The sequence below is a fragment of the Zootoca vivipara genome, chromosome 12 (assembly GCF_965207765.1).
Source record: "Zootoca vivipara chromosome 12, rZooViv2.hap1.1, whole genome shotgun sequence".
NCBI classification, from domain to species: domain Eukaryota; kingdom Metazoa; phylum Chordata; class Lepidosauria; order Squamata; family Lacertidae; genus Zootoca; species Zootoca vivipara.
Window position 1 is genome coordinate 19,053,911 of NC_142595.1, and position 20,005 is coordinate 19,073,915.

General features: G+C 43.6%; 1 protein-coding gene across 2 annotated transcripts in view; it reads left to right on the forward strand.

Moving 5' to 3' along the window:
- The window catches only part of SPOP (speckle type BTB/POZ protein), a 55,913-nt gene that overhangs the window by 1,481 nt on the left and 34,427 nt on the right, over positions 1-20,005 (forward strand). The gene's annotated exons all lie outside the window — the stretch shown is intronic.

The following is a 20,005-nucleotide window of genomic DNA, read 5'->3' on the forward strand; positions in this document are numbered from 1 at the left end:
CTGAAAGGAAGAAAAAGAAGAGAGGCATAATAGTTATTTCGCAGTTTAACTTAGCCATTACTCCCCGAGGTCTGAGAGAGCAGATAAATGGACTAACTAGATCAGGCATAGGCAACCTTGGTTTCAGTTGTTTTGAAACTACAACTTCCATGATCCCTGACCACTGGCCCTGTTAGCTAGGGATAATGGGAGTTGTAGTTCCAAAACATCTGGAGAGCCAAGGTTGCCTTTCCTGTGCCTGAACTAGATCAAGAATCAAAAGTGGCTCGTGTGTTGTGTGGTACTTGCAAATGAGGGAGAATTTTTTTGCAGCTTCAGCAGTCACAGTATTGTAGTAATGGGTAAAGCTGCATCTGCTGAAAGTTTTTCCACTCTGCAGCTGCTGAAGACATAGGAATCTCTTCTCCTGTATTGAAACTGACCATTGTAATGTCTGGACAAACCGTCAAATACAGAAGTGGTCAGCACTTCCAGTCTTTCTTGTTGCTGTGCCTTTTTTTTACTTACAAAAGTGCTGTCTTGCTTATGTTGTCGTAGCACCTGTGTAACTCATCAAAAACTGTTTTCAAACCATCTGGAGGCACAACCAAAATAAGCAACTGAGTGTACTTAATAAAGGGTTGTGTGTAAAGCAAACTGATAATCAAGAGATTTAGACTTTTAAGCCTCCCAGTCCCCAAAAGTTCTGAATGTAGCACAGCATTTAATATTTAAAAGGTGCCATTTGGACATACCCTCCATGAAAAAAATCCAAACTCACACCTGTTAAAAGCACATTCGTTACTCATTCATATGACCACTTGGCTAAACGAAGATCGTCCATCACTTGCTAAGTATTTTGAGACTTAGGCTCTGATGGTACTTCTGGGAAGAGTACCATAACTAAGATGTGAGTGTGAAATCTCTCAGCATGCCTTACCATGGTATTTTGGCATAGTTCTTTGGAGAAAGCTTAGCTCAGTCAGTTATGTTTGGAAGTGGGTGAGAGTAGAGAGAAACCTAGGGGCAAAGTTTTACTGGAACAAGGAGTTGATGGAAGAGAGGATGATATGCTAGCATCACACCAAATCACTCTTGTCAGCATTTCTCACCAAGCTGCGAGGGGATTTATGAGCAAGTTACCAACTGCATGGCATGCAGAGAGGGTGGGAGTGATAAGTTAAAAGCAGGGTTTTTTTAAAAAAAAAATAGCCACTCAACTAACTGGGCACCCATGATGGGTATGAATTGCTTCCCAAGTGATCAGGCAGGGAAGCTTTTGTAAAATGGTTCTTATTTTCTTTTTAACCAAACATCATTAACATTGACATGTGTGGGCAGCAAAGCTAGTGGAAAAAATAGCGTGAACTAGTAATTTGCTAAAGTTATTTGGAGGACTGTCTTAAAAGATCTGGAATAATGGCTGCTGTACAGGAGGAGTAGGTTGCCTGTTCTGCGGACCGCTAATGAGTCAAGCTAAAAGCTTGCAACTACCAAAGCATAATTCAAAAATCTATTCAAAGTGGGAAGCCAGTTGGCCTAGAGAATGTACCGGTAGAATTCCCTTTGGCATTTTAGAAAAAAGAGCAGTGTCGGTTGCCTGAACATTCTGAGGCGTGTAACAGACCAAACGGAAGGTGCCTGACTTGCTGGGTGGCACTTCTCGCCCTTCTCCAAACATACTGTAAGAAAAGGATGGGGTACGGGGTTAAGAGGATCTTGGGATTCGTGTTAGAAACTCCCCAGGCACGTTTTGTGACTGGAGCTGGTCCAGTTGCGACCACGTGGAGATCTCTGGATGCCCGGTTGGCGATTGACATCTCCATCTGGTTGGCCTCTCCAGCTTTCTTAAGCAGAAGACGTCATTTATTGCATTAATATCCTACCTTTTCCTCCAGGGAGTACATGGTTCACCCCTCTCCTCAGTTAATCCCTACCTACAATGACCCTGTGAGGTTCGTTAGGAGGTTATGACTGGCCCAAGGTCACCCAGTGATTTTCATGACTGAGTAGGGATTATCCCAGGTCCTAGTCCAGCCACTATATCACACCGGCTTCCTAGGGTACTTCTGCTATGGGGCAATCAAAATGTCACTTAGAGAAGGATGCGAAATATTTTACCTTGAATCTTGAATTTGTTTTTGCTGGATTGTTTTATTTGATGTGTTAATGTGCTGTATGTAAACTGCTTTGAGATTTTTTTCTTTAAAATATCAAACGGTATAGAAATGAAAAGTAAAGAAGAATAAATTTCATGGGGGGGGGGCAAGGGGGCTTAGACATTCTGTTGTGGTGACCGTAACCTAGGTTTAAGGTGCCATTTGGCGATTAGCTTATATATCTGAGTTTCTAACACTGCTTGGAACAGAAACTCCCCTGAAATGCTTTCCTTTTAACATCTGATGCAGAGAGCTATCTATTGTAGAAGTTTCGCATGCTTTATCTGCTTCTGAGCTGTACCATTTGAGACTGTACAGTATGTGGAGTCAAATGTTTGAATACTCTCCCACTAAAAAATAGGCCCTTCCCATTCAATGCAAGCGTGTTAGGGAGAAGACTAGCTTATAATCTCTTCCCTGATGTAATAGTTCTGAATGTGTTGTAGAGTATTTTCTGTGGGGAAGGATTCAGGCATTTAATCCTCATCTGCAGTCTGAAATGATACAGCCCAGCAACATAGACAGGTTAGACACCTGTCCACATGTGTAATCTCTAACAATTGCCCTAGGCAGTTGAACAAGCTGCTTTAATGGAGAATTGGTCATTGAATGCCAGTGATGTAAGTCAGGAGGCATTGGGGAAGAACGTGTCTCCTCTGAGGAAGGTTTGCCTTATACTTTGAGAACCACCACCGTTTCATGTGGTTGTTGAGTCCTGTTTGAGGGAACGGTATAATCCAGATTGTCCCTTCCACTGATCTATTAGACCCTAGCTTGCCAAAATTGACGGGATGATCCTTCCCCGCCAATCCCGAACTTCAGAACAAAATATTTTTGAATGTTTTATGTACCATAGTAACTCAGCCAGCGGCTAAAGGCAAGTGATTGGGCAAGGAAGCGTTTGTGAAATCTAAAACAGTACAGTGGTACCTTGGTTTGCGACCGCAATCCGTTCCGCGGAGGCGGTCGCTCGCCAAAGCGGCCACTCGCCAAAGGCACACTACTGTGCGTGCGCGAAGCGCGATAGAGCACTTCTGTACACACACACGCTGCGCAGATCGCTTCTGTGCATGCAACGCCGTGGAAGCCGGATGTAAACATTTCCGGGTCTGCAGCGGTCGCTCGCCGAGGTAGGCGTAAACCGAGGTTTGACTGTAGTTTATCTAGCCATTGATATGATAGATATAACTAACTTACATATATGAAAAGACAGACTACTAATATATATATTTTTAGGAGCTGCCATCTAATTTGCAGGAACTTATGCTAAGCCATGCGAATACAATTTTGCTAAGATGGTTCTTGTAACTGAAATTCAAGCAAATTTGCCATGAGAGCTACGGTTTTGAAAAATAAGGTCTGCCCTGCTGCTAGTACTTCCTGCTATTTATCAATCTGAGAATGCTTCAAATAATTCAAACTGCTCCATAGCCTTTGCACTTCCAAGAGACCTGGGAGGGGCGGTTGTTGCTGCTTGCCTCTTCTAGATAGGAAATGGAGGTTGAGAGATAAGTGACTTTACTCAAGACCACAAAGTTGCTGTGTTCAGACACAGTGCTAGGCCGCATAGGATGGTTTGTTTAAAATACTATGCACAAGCTGTGTGCTGGTGCCTTCAGCTTGAGCTCCCCACTTTACTCCTCCCTTATCCAAGCAGGGAGCCATACCACAGATCAGCTGGCTTATAGCATTGCATCCAAACCAGCACTTGGAAGTTTCTCTCCAGATAAGCTATGATTGAGAAGCCATAGTTTTCCCCTTGGCTTCCCAGTTGTGGTTTGTTTGGGAGAAACACCTGCTGGTTCAGGTGCAATGCTGAACTATCCGTTCTGTGGTTTGCTTGACTGAAGGAGGTGCAAAACTGGAGCACTCTGACCTGCATGCATCGCCACACAGATTGCGCCCGGTGTGCTTAAGCATATGCCATTTTGTGGCTTAGTATTGCACCCAAATGTAGCTGAGGTGAGCTTTAATCTACAGGTGAAACTCGGAAAATTAGAATATCGTCGAAAAGTGCATTTATTTCAGTAATGCAACTTAAAAGGTGAAACCAATATATGAGATAGATGCATGACATGCAAAGCAAGATATTTCAAGCCTTTATTTGTTGTGATTGTAATTATTTGTCATTAGGCGGGTCAATTATAAATGGAATGAAATCTAATAGCAATGTTTATTTTTGTATTATTGTAACTATTTGTTTTATTACTGTGGAATTTCCAAAAGAAAGCATTTGTAAAAATTAAAAGAAAAATTAAAAATACCGTATATTCCGGCGTATAAGACGACTGGGCTTATAAGACGACCCCCAACTTTTCCAGTTAAAATATTGAGTTTGGGATATACTCGCCGTATAAGAAATATGACCCAGCGTATAAGACGACCTCCGACTTTTGAGAAGATTTTCCTGGGTTAAAAAGTAGTATTATACACAGGAATATACAGTAATAAGTTGCATTACTGAAATAAGTGCACTTTTCGACAATATTCTAATTTTCCGAGTTTCACCTGTATATCTGACTGCTTTGTTCACTTGATTATACATCCACCCCCCCCCACCCTAAATACAATAAATGGATTGGATCAAATCCTATAGTTCTGCTTATGGCTAACTTAACAGATGTGTATAGTTTGGTTCTTTCTGTGTCTGTAATTAGGGCTCCCCTTGGATATACAAGCAGCAAACCATAGTAAGTAGATATGGCATAAATCAAAGATGGGGAAGTGGATTCTGTTGGTGGGCTGGATCCTTATGACCCCTGCTCTCTACTGGCCAAGTTTGACAAGAGGGCAGGGCTGCCCACATGCCAGTCACCTGATGTCACAATGGCATTAGATGACCCGTTTCCCCCAATGCAGTTAGAAGTCAAACCGTGTGTTGGCATAGGCACTGCATTTTGCACACAGTGATAAACAGCTGATTTTCAGGTCTTGCAAAGTGCTGTGCATGGGACTTTGCACAAAACTTTGATAGTGGTGGTGCTACTACCAATCAGTGGTTGCAGACCCCCTTTCGGCCCTTCTGTGTCTATACCTGCCCCATACCTGACAGGTGTTAAATATGTTTGGTCCCCTTGTGGGCCCAGTGGAGAAGCCTGCAGGCCAGAGGTCCTCCGCCCCTGGGTATTTGCTTAGCAAATGGATTTGCTAAGTTACTACGGTAGCAGCAGTTCATGTTTTGGATTTGCTTAGTAACTAGAAGCAGTTCATGTTTTGGATTTGCTAAGTAAGTAGCATCAGTTCATGTTTCAGAGCATGGCTTTGGTGGTGTGACTTGTCTGATGGATCTAAAATAGTACAGTACTGTAGTAAGATCCCATGCCGTCCCTCCGAAGTTCTGCATTTTGTGGCACTGTTCTTAAGGAGTCTGTGCTACAGAAACATCAATAGTGTTTTGTTGCTTGCCTCTTATTGTGAGATCAAGGACTAATTAAATTGCTTTAGGCAGTAGAGTGCTACATTGTGGCCTGCAAATGAGACAACACCAGAGGCTCTTAAAAGTTTGCTAACATTTATTTCCCAAAAAAGCCTTTCATGCTAAACTTCCTTTTCTCCTGCTCATTACTACTGGCCTAACATAATGCTGACTTCTAAGTACTGCCCTCTCTCTGACTACTGTGAGTTATGATGGCAACCCTCACCACTAGTTGCATGCTATTATAGCGCTTACACTGGGTATGAAACATGCATGGGCAGGAATTGTTGGTCAGAGGAAAAATAATGGTGGTTACTAAGGCCTGTTGTAGCGTCCCTGCAGTGAGCTCCGCCTACATGGTGTGATCCCACCCAAACATATTAGCCTGTTGTTGGGGGCTACCATTACCCATAGCTACTCATCCACTGCCTGGGACCAGTAGAGGGATAAGATTGAGGGATAAGTAGCATGACAGATTAAGCACTCAAGCCATGCTGTTTCATACAAGTGGCTGTATTGGCAAGGGGGAGGGAGTGCTTTTCTATACCTTCCAGGACCTCCTTTTTAGAGAAAGACAGGGTGATTTAGACATGCCTGCATTAAAACAAGTAGACAGGTCAAACAAACAAACAACCCCCAAAAGCCCCAACCCTGACTGGGAAGGATTTCTGTCGTGACTCATACATATTTCAGAAAGGCTAGAAAGCTATTTGCCAAGGATGCATTCTTCTTGAGTTTCTACTTGCCTTCTGCACTGCATTTAGATTTGGAAATGCTCCTAGTGGACATGTGCAAATTCTCAAGGAGCATTGCAAGTATTTTCGCTAGTGTAGGATAGGCCTGGGCGATGTGTCAATACATTGCCTGGAACCGGTTTAAGGTTAAAATCGTGAGACCGATTTCGGAATTTCTGATCAGGCAGTGTATCGCGAATCCCCCCCAGCCCTGCTCACATCCAACACCACACACATCAATCAGGCACCCGCCTGCTGCTAACCCACTCCCTCCCTCTGCAGCCCAGCCACCAGCCTCAAAAGTGGGGCTTGTCTGCCAGCCTTCATTTCTTTCACTGGCTGAACAAGCACTGGCAGGCTGCCTCCTCCCTCTGTTCCTCCTTGCGCCTCCAGTAGCCGCTGCTTGAGCAGCGAGACTATCGTAGGAGTGAGCCATGGCTGGCAGTTCTGGGGAGGCTGGTGGCTCCTTGGTGCCATGCCATGCAGTGCCCCAGCTGCTGCACTGGGGCTGCCTGGGGCACCGCAGCCCACCTGGCCTCGCCAGGAAGAGGCAGAAGCTGTTGCATGGTGATGCCAATCATCTCTGACCAGCAACTGCCTTCTTCCTCCCCGCCTCCTTTCTGACGTCGTAATATACCGCCGTACCGCGAAGTTTAGCTAGCAACATACTGTATTGTGATGTTGGAAAGCAGATATCGCCAGCCCTAGTGTAGGGGAAATCTAGTGGTAGCTAACTTGTTTTAGCTTTATAGTCTGGCCCATCGCAAGGCTTTGGGGAAGGGGCAGCTTTTCATACTATTAAACGAGAGTCATGTTCTGGGAGCCCACATTCTAAACGAGGGAAAGCCAAGATATCCAAGTTCTTGTCTGTGGCTCTACTATAAATAACTCACAACTTGTCAGCTCGCCCCAGTTCCAGCCTCCTCCTGCTACAATATAGAAAGAGATAAATGCCCATTTAGTTATCTATTAATTGTGATAACTCTTCTCCCTCTCGCTTCAAATACTTCTGTATTGGGAAGGCAAAGTTGATATAGACCCTCCGCTGGGACCAGTTAGTTCAGCCAGCCAGAACAAACATTATTTAGTTTAGATTAACTTGCCCAGTCGAGAGGGCTCTGTACAGGTATCAGCGCTTGAAATAAAACCAATACATAAAATAAAATTGCCTCCTTGCTTGCCTCCCCTCCTGCTGTCTCTCCTTTTCTCTAGTCAGCCTGAAATGCCTCTGCTAAATCCATCTTTTTCCAATTGCTGTGATCTCAATATCCTTTTCCGTCAGCTCCCTATACTTTGGCTACTCCTCACAGATCTGCTTCAATCCTTCCACGTATCTCCCTGAACCTGGAAGTTCTTGCTGCCAAGTGAATTGTGGCGGGTAACCACCAGCGAGAGGTTGTGAAATAACCTTACCTGGGAGACTTGCCTGGTGTCATGGTCTTTTCTGGGCCAGGTGAAGACCTCTTTGTTCATCCAGACCTTTAAACACCTTAGCCTCAGGTTCTTTTTCAAACACAGTTTTAATTTGGGATGTGTCTGCTGTGCTTTCTGTGTGGTATTTATGTAGTTCCTCCTACTTAATTGTTTTATTTTCCTTTATATTTCTTTACTTGGAATGCCAGTTGATTTTTACTTATTTATTGTAAAGTGCCCAGAGTACTTTTTATGTTATAGAGTGGCATGGCATAGAGAAAGAGGCCTTTCTCCACCTCTTTCGCTTTCTCTACGTAGTCTACTAGTTACTCCAGGGGTTGGCAAGGTTTACCTCACCTGGGCTGGTTCACGCCAGCAGAGATCCCTCCGTGGGCCGGATCGCCCGCCTGCAATTTCCGGTGCTGCGGAAGCGAGTCCCTGCGCGGTGCTGCACTGGTTTAGCGCAGCGGGCATGGACTCGCCGAGCGGGCAGCTTGGTTCGGGGGCGGCTGTGGAGCCATTTAAGCAACCCCCATGGGCCGCTTGTGGCCCATGGTCCTTAGGTTGCCGACCCATGAGTTACTCTTTGCTTTTTCCTCTCTGTTCCTTCTTCCATTCTGTTCCCTATGCCTCCTGCGCCTCCTTCAAGCAACTCCTTCATCTCCCTTCATTGACTGCTCTAGCAAACCTCTTTCTCAATCACAGTTTCTCCATCCGTAACCTCTCCCTTCCACCTCTGTCTTGTCTAACACATAATAAGATTGTAAGGTCTTTTGTCAAGCACAGAAGCACCGACTCTGAATCAATGTGCAGTGGTAGTAATAGGTCATAGCTCTTCTGCAGATGGAAAAGAAGTAGAAATACTCATTTGTAGCTTGCAAAAAGTGAGTCGGCTAAACGCTGCAAAATAAGTTAGCACGGCTTAAGGGAAAGAACTTGTGTCAAAGTCTGAACACAAGTAGGCACTAGAGAGTTGCTGTTCTTAGTTCAGAAGGAGAGCAGCAGGTTGTCCTGAATCAAGACATTTTGGGAAACAGCTGAAATACTGGAGCCTTGCAGGAGAACACTTGGAGTTCTCATCTGAGGGTATAAATTAAATATCCATTAGGCTGCATTCTTTTTTAGTCTGGTTTAATGATGGCTGATGAAAACCCTGCAAAATGGGAGGGCTTGCAAATAATGTTTGATTTCTTAAGCTGGAACAACATGCGGCTGTTATAATATTTTGCTAATTAGTTATAAAAATATACAAAAGAAGAAGGGGGGGGACCTACGCATTGCCGCCAGGTCGTGTTTCCAAGCCCCAGCTGCCTCTATTTCTCGTTTTCAGAGTAATATTGAGAGAGTGTGTGTGATTTGTACAGAAGTAGTTGTAGACAGGAGTGGGAGTGCTTACCCCTTTCCCATGCCCACCACTTTTGCAATTTCCCTGACTCCAGTGATGAGTGTGGGAAGGCTTGAGCCCATCTTTCCCCTTTTATTCCCTGCAAGCTGATCACGACCTGCCAGCATTTTTCAGTGGAGAAGTAGCGCTGACGCTGACAGTTTGGGAAGATGCCGTATTCACATCTAGGTATTGGAGGCAGGTGCCCAATTTCTCCATGCTCACACGTTTTAAAGGGAAAAGCTGTGATTTATATATGCGTGTACCTGTATCTAGCACATGGTATCACCTGCACATCTGAATTGTACATGAGCATCATTAACCAAGTACCAAAACAGTTGCTTAAGAGGAATGCCTCGGATTTTCACCATCTTTGTGAATTCTCTCAAAATGTTCCTGAATTTGGTCCATTGCCTTCTATCTTTACATATGATTAATATTACAAGTCTTTGACATGATTCTTTGTACTTGCTAACAGTGTTCGAAATTTGCCAGGCGCATTTTGCACCTGACTATTGACCACTTGCGACCAAGTGAAGATGCTAGGGTTGCCAGACTCAATAGTGGACAGGACTTCTGTGCCTTTAATTGCCCTGCTCTCTTTATAGTCTGGAAACCTGAAAGAGAAACCAGCAGACCCTTTGTTTAATTTCCAAGCAAAGGGTCTGCTGGTTTCTCTTTAAGGTTTCCAGACTCAAAAGAGAGCAGGGCAATTAAAGGCACAGAAGTCCTGTCCACTATTGAGTCTGGCAACCCTAGTAGATGCCCAGGTACCAGAATGATGCCTGATGTCTCCACCATCTGGAGGTGCATGCCTGGGGATCCTTGGATCCTGACTGCTTTTACATACACTAGCAACACATCCTGTAGAATTCTGTCCATTATATTCTATCTGCACAATCAGAATGAATTTCGGAAACCAAAATGTTGTATTGAAAATAAGACTTTCAAGCTGTCTGACCCCAAAACGGCAACTAGGCATTCTGTTTTGGTGACTGCAACCCTGGTTTAAGGAGCCATTTGGCGCCTAGCTTATATATCTGAGTTCCTAACACTGCTTGCTAAGTTGAGTGGCCAGCTCATACAGGGAACTTTCTTGAATATATGGCTCATTTGGTTTAGACTTAATCTTTTATCTGGAAGCTCTCCTTTTCTAGCTGATTTGAACTACTAGAAACCACTTTGGCAAGTTAATGAGGGGAAGGGAGGGCCCAAGTCCCATTACTCCCCCCCCCCAATTTAAATGCTTAGAAGCCATTTTATCAATCAATCAATCAATCAACATCCTCCTACAAGATTTCAGTGTCACAAATGTTGATCATTCACCTGCCTGATATTGGCAACTGAAAGGACTGTGTGTTAGCTGCCAAGAAATCAGTTGCTAGCATAAAGGTTTAGTTGAGTTTCTATATCACTGAAAGATTAATATAGTTGCCTCCTCATCCTACCCAGTTTTCCCAGTAAGTACTTTAAGAACCTGGTGTAGGCTAGTAATTAAAGGCACACTGTCAAAAATGAGTGCTTCCTAGGAAACTGTTAACTTTGGAACTGATTATCACTGAACTCGCAGATTACTTAAATCAGGGTTTCCCACACTGTGGTCCACGAGTTTTATTCAGGTGGTTTGTGGCTTGTGAAAAAACAATTAAAGATCATATGGCATCTGGAAGTACACCACAATTGCTACAAAAGGCCGAAAAATTATGTGGTCCACCCACACCCTCAGCAATTTTCAAGTGGTTCATGGGAGGAAGGTTTGGGAACCACTGACTTAAATGGTGCACGTGCAGCTGTTATATAGATCTTAATCCCACGTGATTCCCCAACTGTAGCCTGCAACCTCAGCAACTTTTAACTCCAGATACTTGATGTATTGCAACTGAGCAGCTAATTAACACCCTTTTTGTTGGCCAGGTCCTGAGGAATGTGTGTGCACATGCAGCGTCAAATATGTGGATCACTTTATTACCTTCCAAGACAGCTCTGTGATGCTGAAGTTAATGTGGCAATCCCCCCATAAGAGCTTTTCTTATGTTTGCTGGAGCCAGGCCAGCTTCTCGCTCTGAGTCTTGTGTGTTTAATTTTGGACCCTGCAATCTCTTTCTTGCCAGATAGCCGTGTTCCTTAGGGCATTTGAGCACTTGCTGCTTACCGTATGTTTTACTGCCTTTTCTCTTGAACTGCAGCTTGCCCTGATAGAGCCGTCGGGTTTTTATTTCATAATAAGAAATAAGATGGATACTGCAAGTAGTCTTTCTGTGCATCTGTAAAGATCCTTATTGGGTGTGGAATGTTAAAATGATGCACTTCTATGGTCCTACTGGAGGTTTTTGTGTAACTTCACTTTGCCAAAGGGTACGCTTCTGGTAAGAGGCTGTGGAAAGAATAACCTATTTGCTGATGCATTGAAGAGAGGAATGAATGTCTCTCTCCTGCTTTGTTTGAAGGCATCTGCTTCTTTACTCAGTCAGGTAATGAATTCTGAAAACAAAAATACAGTGTTGGGGCACCCTAAAGATGAAGCTGATCTTTAAGGGGCCCTAAGACTTAGTCTGTTGCAGATAACACAACAACAAACAGGACCAGTGTTGGAATTAGCCAAGTACGTTTTGCGACTGGCACAAGTCCAATTGGGAGCATGTGGAGATCTCTGGATGCCAGGCTGGCAACTGGGGAAAGCAAAATGTCAGTTAGAGAAGGATCTGAAATATTTTTCTTGAAGCTGGAATTTGTTTTATTCTAGATTGTTTTATTTGATGTTTCAATGTGTTGTGAACTGCTTTGAGATTTCTTCTATAAAATATAAAGCGGTATGGAAATGATGATAAATAATTCCACTGCAAACAAAAAACGGCACCGAGACATTCCATTGTGGCAATCACAACCTAGGTATAAGGTGCCATTTGGCAATTAGATTATATATCTGAGTTTCTAACAGTAAACATGACTATCATTCCAGAAGTTCAATTGATTGTATTTCTTCCCATTCAAATGACTTAGCTTACAAACCATAAATAACAACAATATAATGGAACATCACTAATATAGCATAAATCATATAATTAACAAATCATCAAAGCAACTGCAATCTATGAAACACTATTAACAAACCAGCAATTAAAAAATAAGCTAAACATCACAATTACAGCCTAAGTCATGTTATATGATTAACAGATAAATAAGGCCTTTACAAATCTAATAAAACGATATTAACAAAATAGCAACTAGAAATAAGTTCATACATGCACACTCCCCCCAATGATTCATAATCTTTTACTCTATTCAGTTTATTCTACTAAATATACACATCCATCATACAGGAGGATCCTGATCTAATAGATATACCCCAGCTGTGTTTCTGCAGGAGACCCCCCTCTGTAAATAGTAGGTGTGGGGCCCCGATCCATTTCAGGGCTGTAGTGAAGCCAAAAAGCGTTGAAAGTTCAAACGCACGCACACATCAAATTCCCAATCCACTTTGGGGAGATCACACTGGAAACTGCTATTGAAAGATGCACAAAGTTCTTTGCATGAAGTCTGAAAATATGTTGGCAAGGCATGCATGTTTAGAGTCAAATGTGCTCCATGCTGTTACCTTCCATCTGTCCTATTGGTTTGGTTCTTTCCCCTTTGCAACTACATTTGGTTGAGCTGTATTCCCTGCTGCTCCAAGAAGGGTGAACCATGTGGGCATCTTTTAGCCATCAAGAGCAGCCAAAAGCATTGCCACCGAACAGCATAGGTTGCTGCTTCCATAGGGATACAGCTAGGTGCCATTTCACCTTTACCTCTTCTCCCCATCCCCTCTCTTTTTGGTGCATTTGTCTCTCATTCTCTTGTAGCAACAGCTTTATACCAAATTATATAGCTCTGGCAACGCTGAAGAACAGCATTAACAGCAATTTTCCTTTCCGGCCTGCTAAGTAATCCTCCTTATAAATGGAGCAGTGTTTATTCTTTGGTTTCTTTTACAGCTTGACGTTCAAACTCCTTTCCCTATTTCATCAGTGTGCATCCGTCTCCTAATTATACATCAAATCTCTTGCTTTTGCCTTACTGGTTCTATTGTGTCTTTCACATTAGTGCCTTTGCACCTTCCCATTATCTATGGAATATGCTACTTCTCATTTTTCTGTGATATTTTTTTTTCCTTCCTGAGTCCCTAACACCTATCTCTTTTATTAAAGGTTTCACATTAAGAGTGATTTCACTGTCTTTGGTGTGGGCGGTCCCCAGATCCATTTGTCTCTGCTAATGTTGTTTGGGTCCAGCCAACCGTGTTCTCTAGATATCAGTTCTTGTTTATTTGTTTCTGCTCCATTTCAAAAGCTTTGTCTAAAAAGCCAGCTCTGAAATGGAAACGGTAACCAATTAAAATCATGCTCTAATGTTTAGGTGGTAATTGCATCTCCTACACCCCCACCATGGTAAATGTATGACATTTAAGTTAGGAGATTTATCATACCTTAGAAAATGAGGGTTTCTTAAACTTGTTCAGAACATGACATACCTGTAGTCATTTTACAAGGGTGAACATTGAGGATGAGAAATGTCCTCTGTATTAAAAATTGTGACTTTCCCACATCAGAAATGAAAATGAAACTCTATTCTAGGGGTGGGGAAACTCTGGCCTTCCAGACATTGTTGGATTATATCTGACCACTGACCATACTGGTGGGAATTGGAGTTTAGCACCACTATCTGGGGAGGCCACAGTTTCCCCATTCCTGCTCTTGCAGAACATATTCTGTTTTGAACTCTGGCAAGCCTCCACAGTGTTAGAAATGGCATTGCCAACTGTGTTTTAAACTTCATAGTTTGGGGAAGGGCCACAGCTCAGTGGTAGTGCATGTGTTTTGCGTGTAGAAGGTCCCATGTTCAATCTCAACCGTGTTTCTCATATTATAAGACATGTCTTATATTTATTTTTTCCTGAAAAAAACACACCATGGCTTATTTTCAAGGGATGTCTTATTTTTTAATTAAGTACCTGTATCTGTACAGACCACAGACCTGCTCCCACCGGGTCTTCGCGCGCGGCAGGCAAAGGCTGCAGCCGGGTCCTGGGGCTGCGCGCGCGGCAAGCAAAGGCTGCAGCCGGGTCCTGGGGCTGCGCGCGCGGCAAGCAAAGGCTGCAGCCGGGTCCTGGGGCTGCGCGCGCGGCAAGCAAAGGCTGCAGCCAGGTCCTGGGGCTGCGCGCGCGGCAAGCAAAGGCTGCAGCCGGGTCCTGGGGGTTAACGCGGCAGCAGCAACCCTTCTTTGCCACAGACCTGCTCCCACCACCCGGCACGGCTTATTTTCGAGGTATGCCTTATATTTTTCCACCTCAGGAAAATCCTGCCATGCCTTATTTTGTAGGGATGCCTTAAAATATGAGAAACACGGAAGGTAAGGCTGGGAGTGTGTTCTGCGTGAAATGCTGAAGAGCATCTGCCAGGTAGTGTAAAAAAAAGGTAAAAGACCCCTGGATGGTACAGTCCAGTCAAAGGCGACTATGGGGTTGTGGCATTCATCTTGCTTTCAGGCCAAGGAAGCTGGCATTTCTCCACAGACAGCTTTCTGGGTCGTGTGGCCAGCGGGACTAAACCGCTTCTGGCACAATGGAGCACCATGACAGAAACCAGAGCGCACGGAAACACCCTTTACCTTCCCGCTGCAGCAGTACCTATTTATCTACTTGCACTGGCATGCTTTCGAACTGCTAGGTTGGCAGGAGCTGGGGATTCGTACCGCTGACCTTCTGATTGGCAAGCCCAAGAGGCTCAGGGGTTTAGACCACAGCGGCACCTGCGTCCCTTGCCAGTAAGTGTAGACAGTACTGAGCTACATGGGCCAACTTTGTTTAAGGCAGTTTTCCATATTCATTTGTAGAAAATATAGCAAATAGTATAGAGCGGCAGAACGATCTCTTTAAAGACTGGTTTTTAGGATCTCTTGGAGAACTTGATTGGCGATAAGTTTAGGAGAACTAAAATATTACTTCCATCAATACATAATAAATCTATGGAAGCAAGCTTAGAAGATACGATGACACATATAAGTGTGGAGTTCACATTGGCCGTCTCCTAAAAATCCAGAATGTGCATCTAACGCCAGGTAAAGATAAAACAGGCTTCTCACCTGGATATAGATTTCAGTAGCTTGGCCCATAAGATGTCCTGTCCTTAGGGGGCAGCAGCCATTGGGGGCAGAGTCTGCTCTGCCATAGTCCCAGTGCTGTAGAATGTGTGCCCAGAAAATTCATTCTGAAGATTCAGGCTTTTAAAGTCCGAGTTGTAATTGTACAGTTTGTTTTAAGCAGCCCCGTTCAGTCAGTACTCACATGATGGGACAACAAGGGCACAAAGGGACTGCTGGGCTTTGCCTTTATTTAGCCCCCTGCCAGCAGCTTCTTCCAGCTTTTGTAAGTCCACTGCAACATGCCCCGCTGCAGACATTTACCCTGAACATTTGGAAGGATTTCTTAAAGGTTTGCTCTGAATTTGTGGGAAGTTGGAAGGCACCACATGACAGCAGATGTGGGGCTAAAAGTGTAGCCCTGCTTGTCTTGCCTGTTTCTGTGAGTAATGACTAAATAGGGCTGCTGGCTCTGCTAGTTTTAGAATTGTGGATTACACTGCTGGTGCTTTTTTTAAGTTTGTAAATAGTTTTGAAGAGGTGTGGGAGCTAAATGTGTCGGAGGAATTAAAACCAGGACTTGGAAAGGTATGCCATTGCTTCTGAGCACCCTGTGTTGAAGGATGACAGACAGTGTTCGAAATTAGCCAGGCGTCAGGTGCGTTTTGCAACTGGCGCAGGTCCAGTTGCGACCATGTGGAGATCTCTGGATGCCAGGTTGGCAACTGGGGAAAGCAAAAACTTAGAGAAGGATCTGAAATACTTTCCTTGAAGCTTGAGTTTGTTTTATTCTGGATTGCTTTATTTCAGGGGTGGCCAACTTCCAAGAGACTGCGATCTACTCACAGTTAAAAACTGGGAGTGATCTCCCCCCTTTTGGTCAGGTTCAGGTCAAAGTTGTTGTGTGTTTTTTTTAGGAAAGAGGAAGGCCCATGTTGGGGGGGGGGTCATGTAAAAGTTGTTGAGCTTCTTTAGGAAAGAAACATTGAACGTTCTTTTAGGAAGGAAAGCCCTGTTTTTGGTGGTTCAGGTCATTTTAGGGATGCAGGGCAAAGATGTGCTTTTTTAGGGGAGCCAAAGTTTTTTTAGCTTCTTTGGGGGGAGCCACTGATCTACCGGTGATCTACCACAGACGTCCAGTGATCTACCGGTAGATCACGATCTACCTGTTGGACATGCCTGCTTTATTTGATGTTTTAATGTGTGGTACACCTCTTTGAAATTTTGTTCTTTATAATATAAAGCAGTATAGAAATGGAAATAATAACCACCACCACCCAGGGGAAACAGTGCCTAGACATTCATTCCATTGTGGCGACCACAGCCTAGGTTTAAGGTGCCATTTGGTAATTAGATTATAGATCTGAGTTTATAACATCGGTGACAAAGTACTGTAGTTAGCCACAAACTACTGATTACGCTGCAGTTCCAACCCCACTTGATGAGGTTAAGCCGCATTGAATTCATTAGAATTTATTTCTGAATAGACATGGTTAGGATTGTGCTGATAGTCGTCCTCCTTCTAGCATAAACTGTTTTACTTTAGGGGAGAAGGGACTGTGCTGCTGAAATGGCTTCACCCCATCTCTGATATGCCTCGGCAGCGTAGCGAACAGTGCTCTTGGCAATTCAAATGTTGTGTTGCCGCATGTTCTCGAGAGAAAAAATGGAATCTGAGGCATGCAGGAGTAGAGAGAATTGGTTTTATCTGCTCTTTTTCATTTTATTGGTGATTCACTTTTACAGAAATTGTTATTGACTTCAAAAATTGTTTTTTATATTTTTATTACTGAGAGCTGCCTTGAGTGCTATGTGCAGAAAGGCAGGATCTAAATTGAAATAATAAACAACCGCAGGGAGAGGGAGAACTTACCTCTGTCCCAGTCTTCTCTCCCTGCTAGAAGTTGGCCAGAGAAACTTTGACCTCTGCTTAGGATTCATTTGTTGAGGTGTTTTCGTCCCCCTTCTCCTTAGCTATGCTGACATCTACTCTCGGGGAACAAGCTGTAAATTTTGGACAGGGCTTGCAATGCACAGAGGCTTTAAGGCAGGTATTTGATAAACAATTTGGACACCAGATGTTTGTTTAAAAAGAAGAAGAAGAAGCCAGGGGGACAGGCCGGAAGGTATGTGGTTGCCTGCCAAGCCACAGAAGTTAAGAGTAGAAAGTCAAGCTGCCTCACCACCCCCTTGTGTAAGCTGCCTTGTCCCATGTTCTGTCAGTATTCTGGACTCCGAGATGCAAAACAACAGCCCTCGCCTCTGGAGAAATCCAGAGTTGGCTCAGAGTTAAAGCAGAGTCACCAGCACTTTGTGCGCAACTGTCAAACTTGTTTCCCCACCAAATAAAACAGAGTGCTCAGTAAAAACCTGGAGAGAGAACTTGGTGGATCTGGTTGCCCTGCTGGTTCTATCTTAGACATATATTAGCCCCCCTCTCTCTTCCTGAAACCTGTGATTATGACTGTCTAGCCATTAAAAGCCAAGAATAAAAAAGGCCCCATGACTACTGGGGAGCGGGGAAATAAGACAGATACAGTGGTACCTCGGTTTTCGAATGTCTCGGGAGTCAAACGTTTCGGTTTTCGAACGCTGGAAACCCAAAAGTAAATGCTTCAGTTTTCAAACAAGCCTCAGAAGTCAAACATAGTACAGTGGTACCTCGGTTTATGAACACAATTGGTTCCGGAAGTCTGTTCATAAACTGAAGCGTTCATAAACTGAAGCGAACTTTTCCATTGAAAGTAATGGAAAGTGGATTAATCCGTTCCAGAGTACTTAAACTGAAGCGTTCATAAACTGAAGCGAACTTTCCCATTGAAAGTAATGGAAAGTGGATTAATCCGTTCCAGACGGGTCCGCGGAGTACTTAAACTGAAGCGTTCATAAACCGAGGTGTTCATAAACCGAGGTTCCACTGTACGTGGCTTCCGCTGAGTGCAAGATCCAGAGGCCTAGCTGCCAGCTATTGAGGTTTCGGTTTTCGAATGTTTTGGAAGTCGAACAGTCTTCCAGAATGAATTACGTTCGAAAACCGAGGTATCACTGTATTCTGAGACCCATCTAGAATTTAACTCTCTGTTTTTCTTTGTGTACACCACCTCAACATTGTAGTCATACTCTTTGATTTCATTCATTACGTTTTGGTTTTAACTGAGATTTTGTTTACCGCATAGACACACTTACTGTTTTAGTTTTCAGTTTAGAAATGAATAGAATAAAAATGCTCCCTAATCCAGAATTCCAGCCACTCCACCAGTCTTCTGTGGCTACTCAGTACCAAAGAAAAGGTACTCTACACATATTCGTACAAACTCTTATTTTCATCAATCCTGTGTTGCAAAGGAAATAAAAATCCTAGCAAACTGATCTGTCTGTGATCAGACTGATCATTCAGAATGTGACCGGTCTCTCTGTGCTTGAGAATGAAAGCGAAGGATCACATGTTTGTTTTTAACCCCCTTCCCCTCCCCCAAAAAATTGCTCGTGGAAATACAGTACTTCACGGATTGCTCTGATATGTAGATAGGCTTCAGAATAGTAGGATCTGAAAGAAATACGACAAGGAAAACTATTCAGAGAGAAGCATGCTTCCAGCATACAAAACTGCCCATATGAGCTCTAGATAAAATCACTGACACCACCAATTAAAGGATCATGGGTAGGAAGTGGACGAGGAGAGTTTGACTGAGCTTTTAAGGAACAGCTCACAGCAGAACATTCAGGGCAAAATGAAGCATCAAAGTTTGTTTTTCCTGGTGTCGGAGCAGATCACTACTGTATAAATAAACCTAGGAGTACACGGCTAACGCTCGCAACTAGCTTAAGTGTAAGGACATAAAATACTACGCTTCTGGATCTGACCTAAGGATCCCTGTTTCTACGTGCGGCAGCTAGGTGCCCTTAGGAAGTTACCGGTAACAAGCAGGGCATGGTGGACATTACTATGCTTACTCCCATCTCCAGCCTCTGGTTGTTGGATGTATAACGCCTTTGAACATCACAGTTCTATGTAGCTTTCGAGACGCCTGTTGTCTGTTAATCTGTTTTAAAGCCACCTTATCTCGTGGTCATCACTGGATTTTGTGGCACTAAATTCCATACATTAATTCAGGATGAAGTAGGACTTCCATTTATTGTGAACCTTCATTGGAAGGATCCAGAGTTTGGGTATTTTGGAAAAGAGGAATTTCTGTTCTTTATGGTTTTATATACTTCTTTCATGTGCTCCCAGGGTCACGTTTTCTGGATTTAAAAAAACCTCTTTTTTGTACATTTTCTAGTTTCAGGATACTATTTTTATGACTCAGCTGCCAGCATAGTGCACATAATGGACTAATTTGGACAATAATATCTTAATGAGCCAAGATATGAACAAGCATTATGGGGGTGCATGCTTCCTTTCAGAGCTTCCTTTCATTGCGGGGAAGCAAGCAAACCAGGAAACCTTCTGTGATCTGTAGTTTCCCGTTTCATCTAAACTGGGAAACAGTTGAAATAAATAAAAAAAATTGTCCAGTAGCACCTTGGAGACCAACTAAGTTTGTTCTGGGTATAAGCTTTTGTATAAAAAGGGTAAAGGTAAAGGGACCCCTGACCATTAGGTCCAGTCGTGACCAACTCTGGGGTTGCGCGCTCATCTCGCATTATTGGCCGAGGGAGCCAGCATATAGCTTCCAGGTCATGTGGCCAGCATGACAAAGCCACTTCTGGCGAACCAGAGCAGCACATGGAAACGCCGTTTACCTTCCCGCTGTAGCGGTTCCTATTTATCTACTTGCATTTTGACGTGCTTTCGAACTGC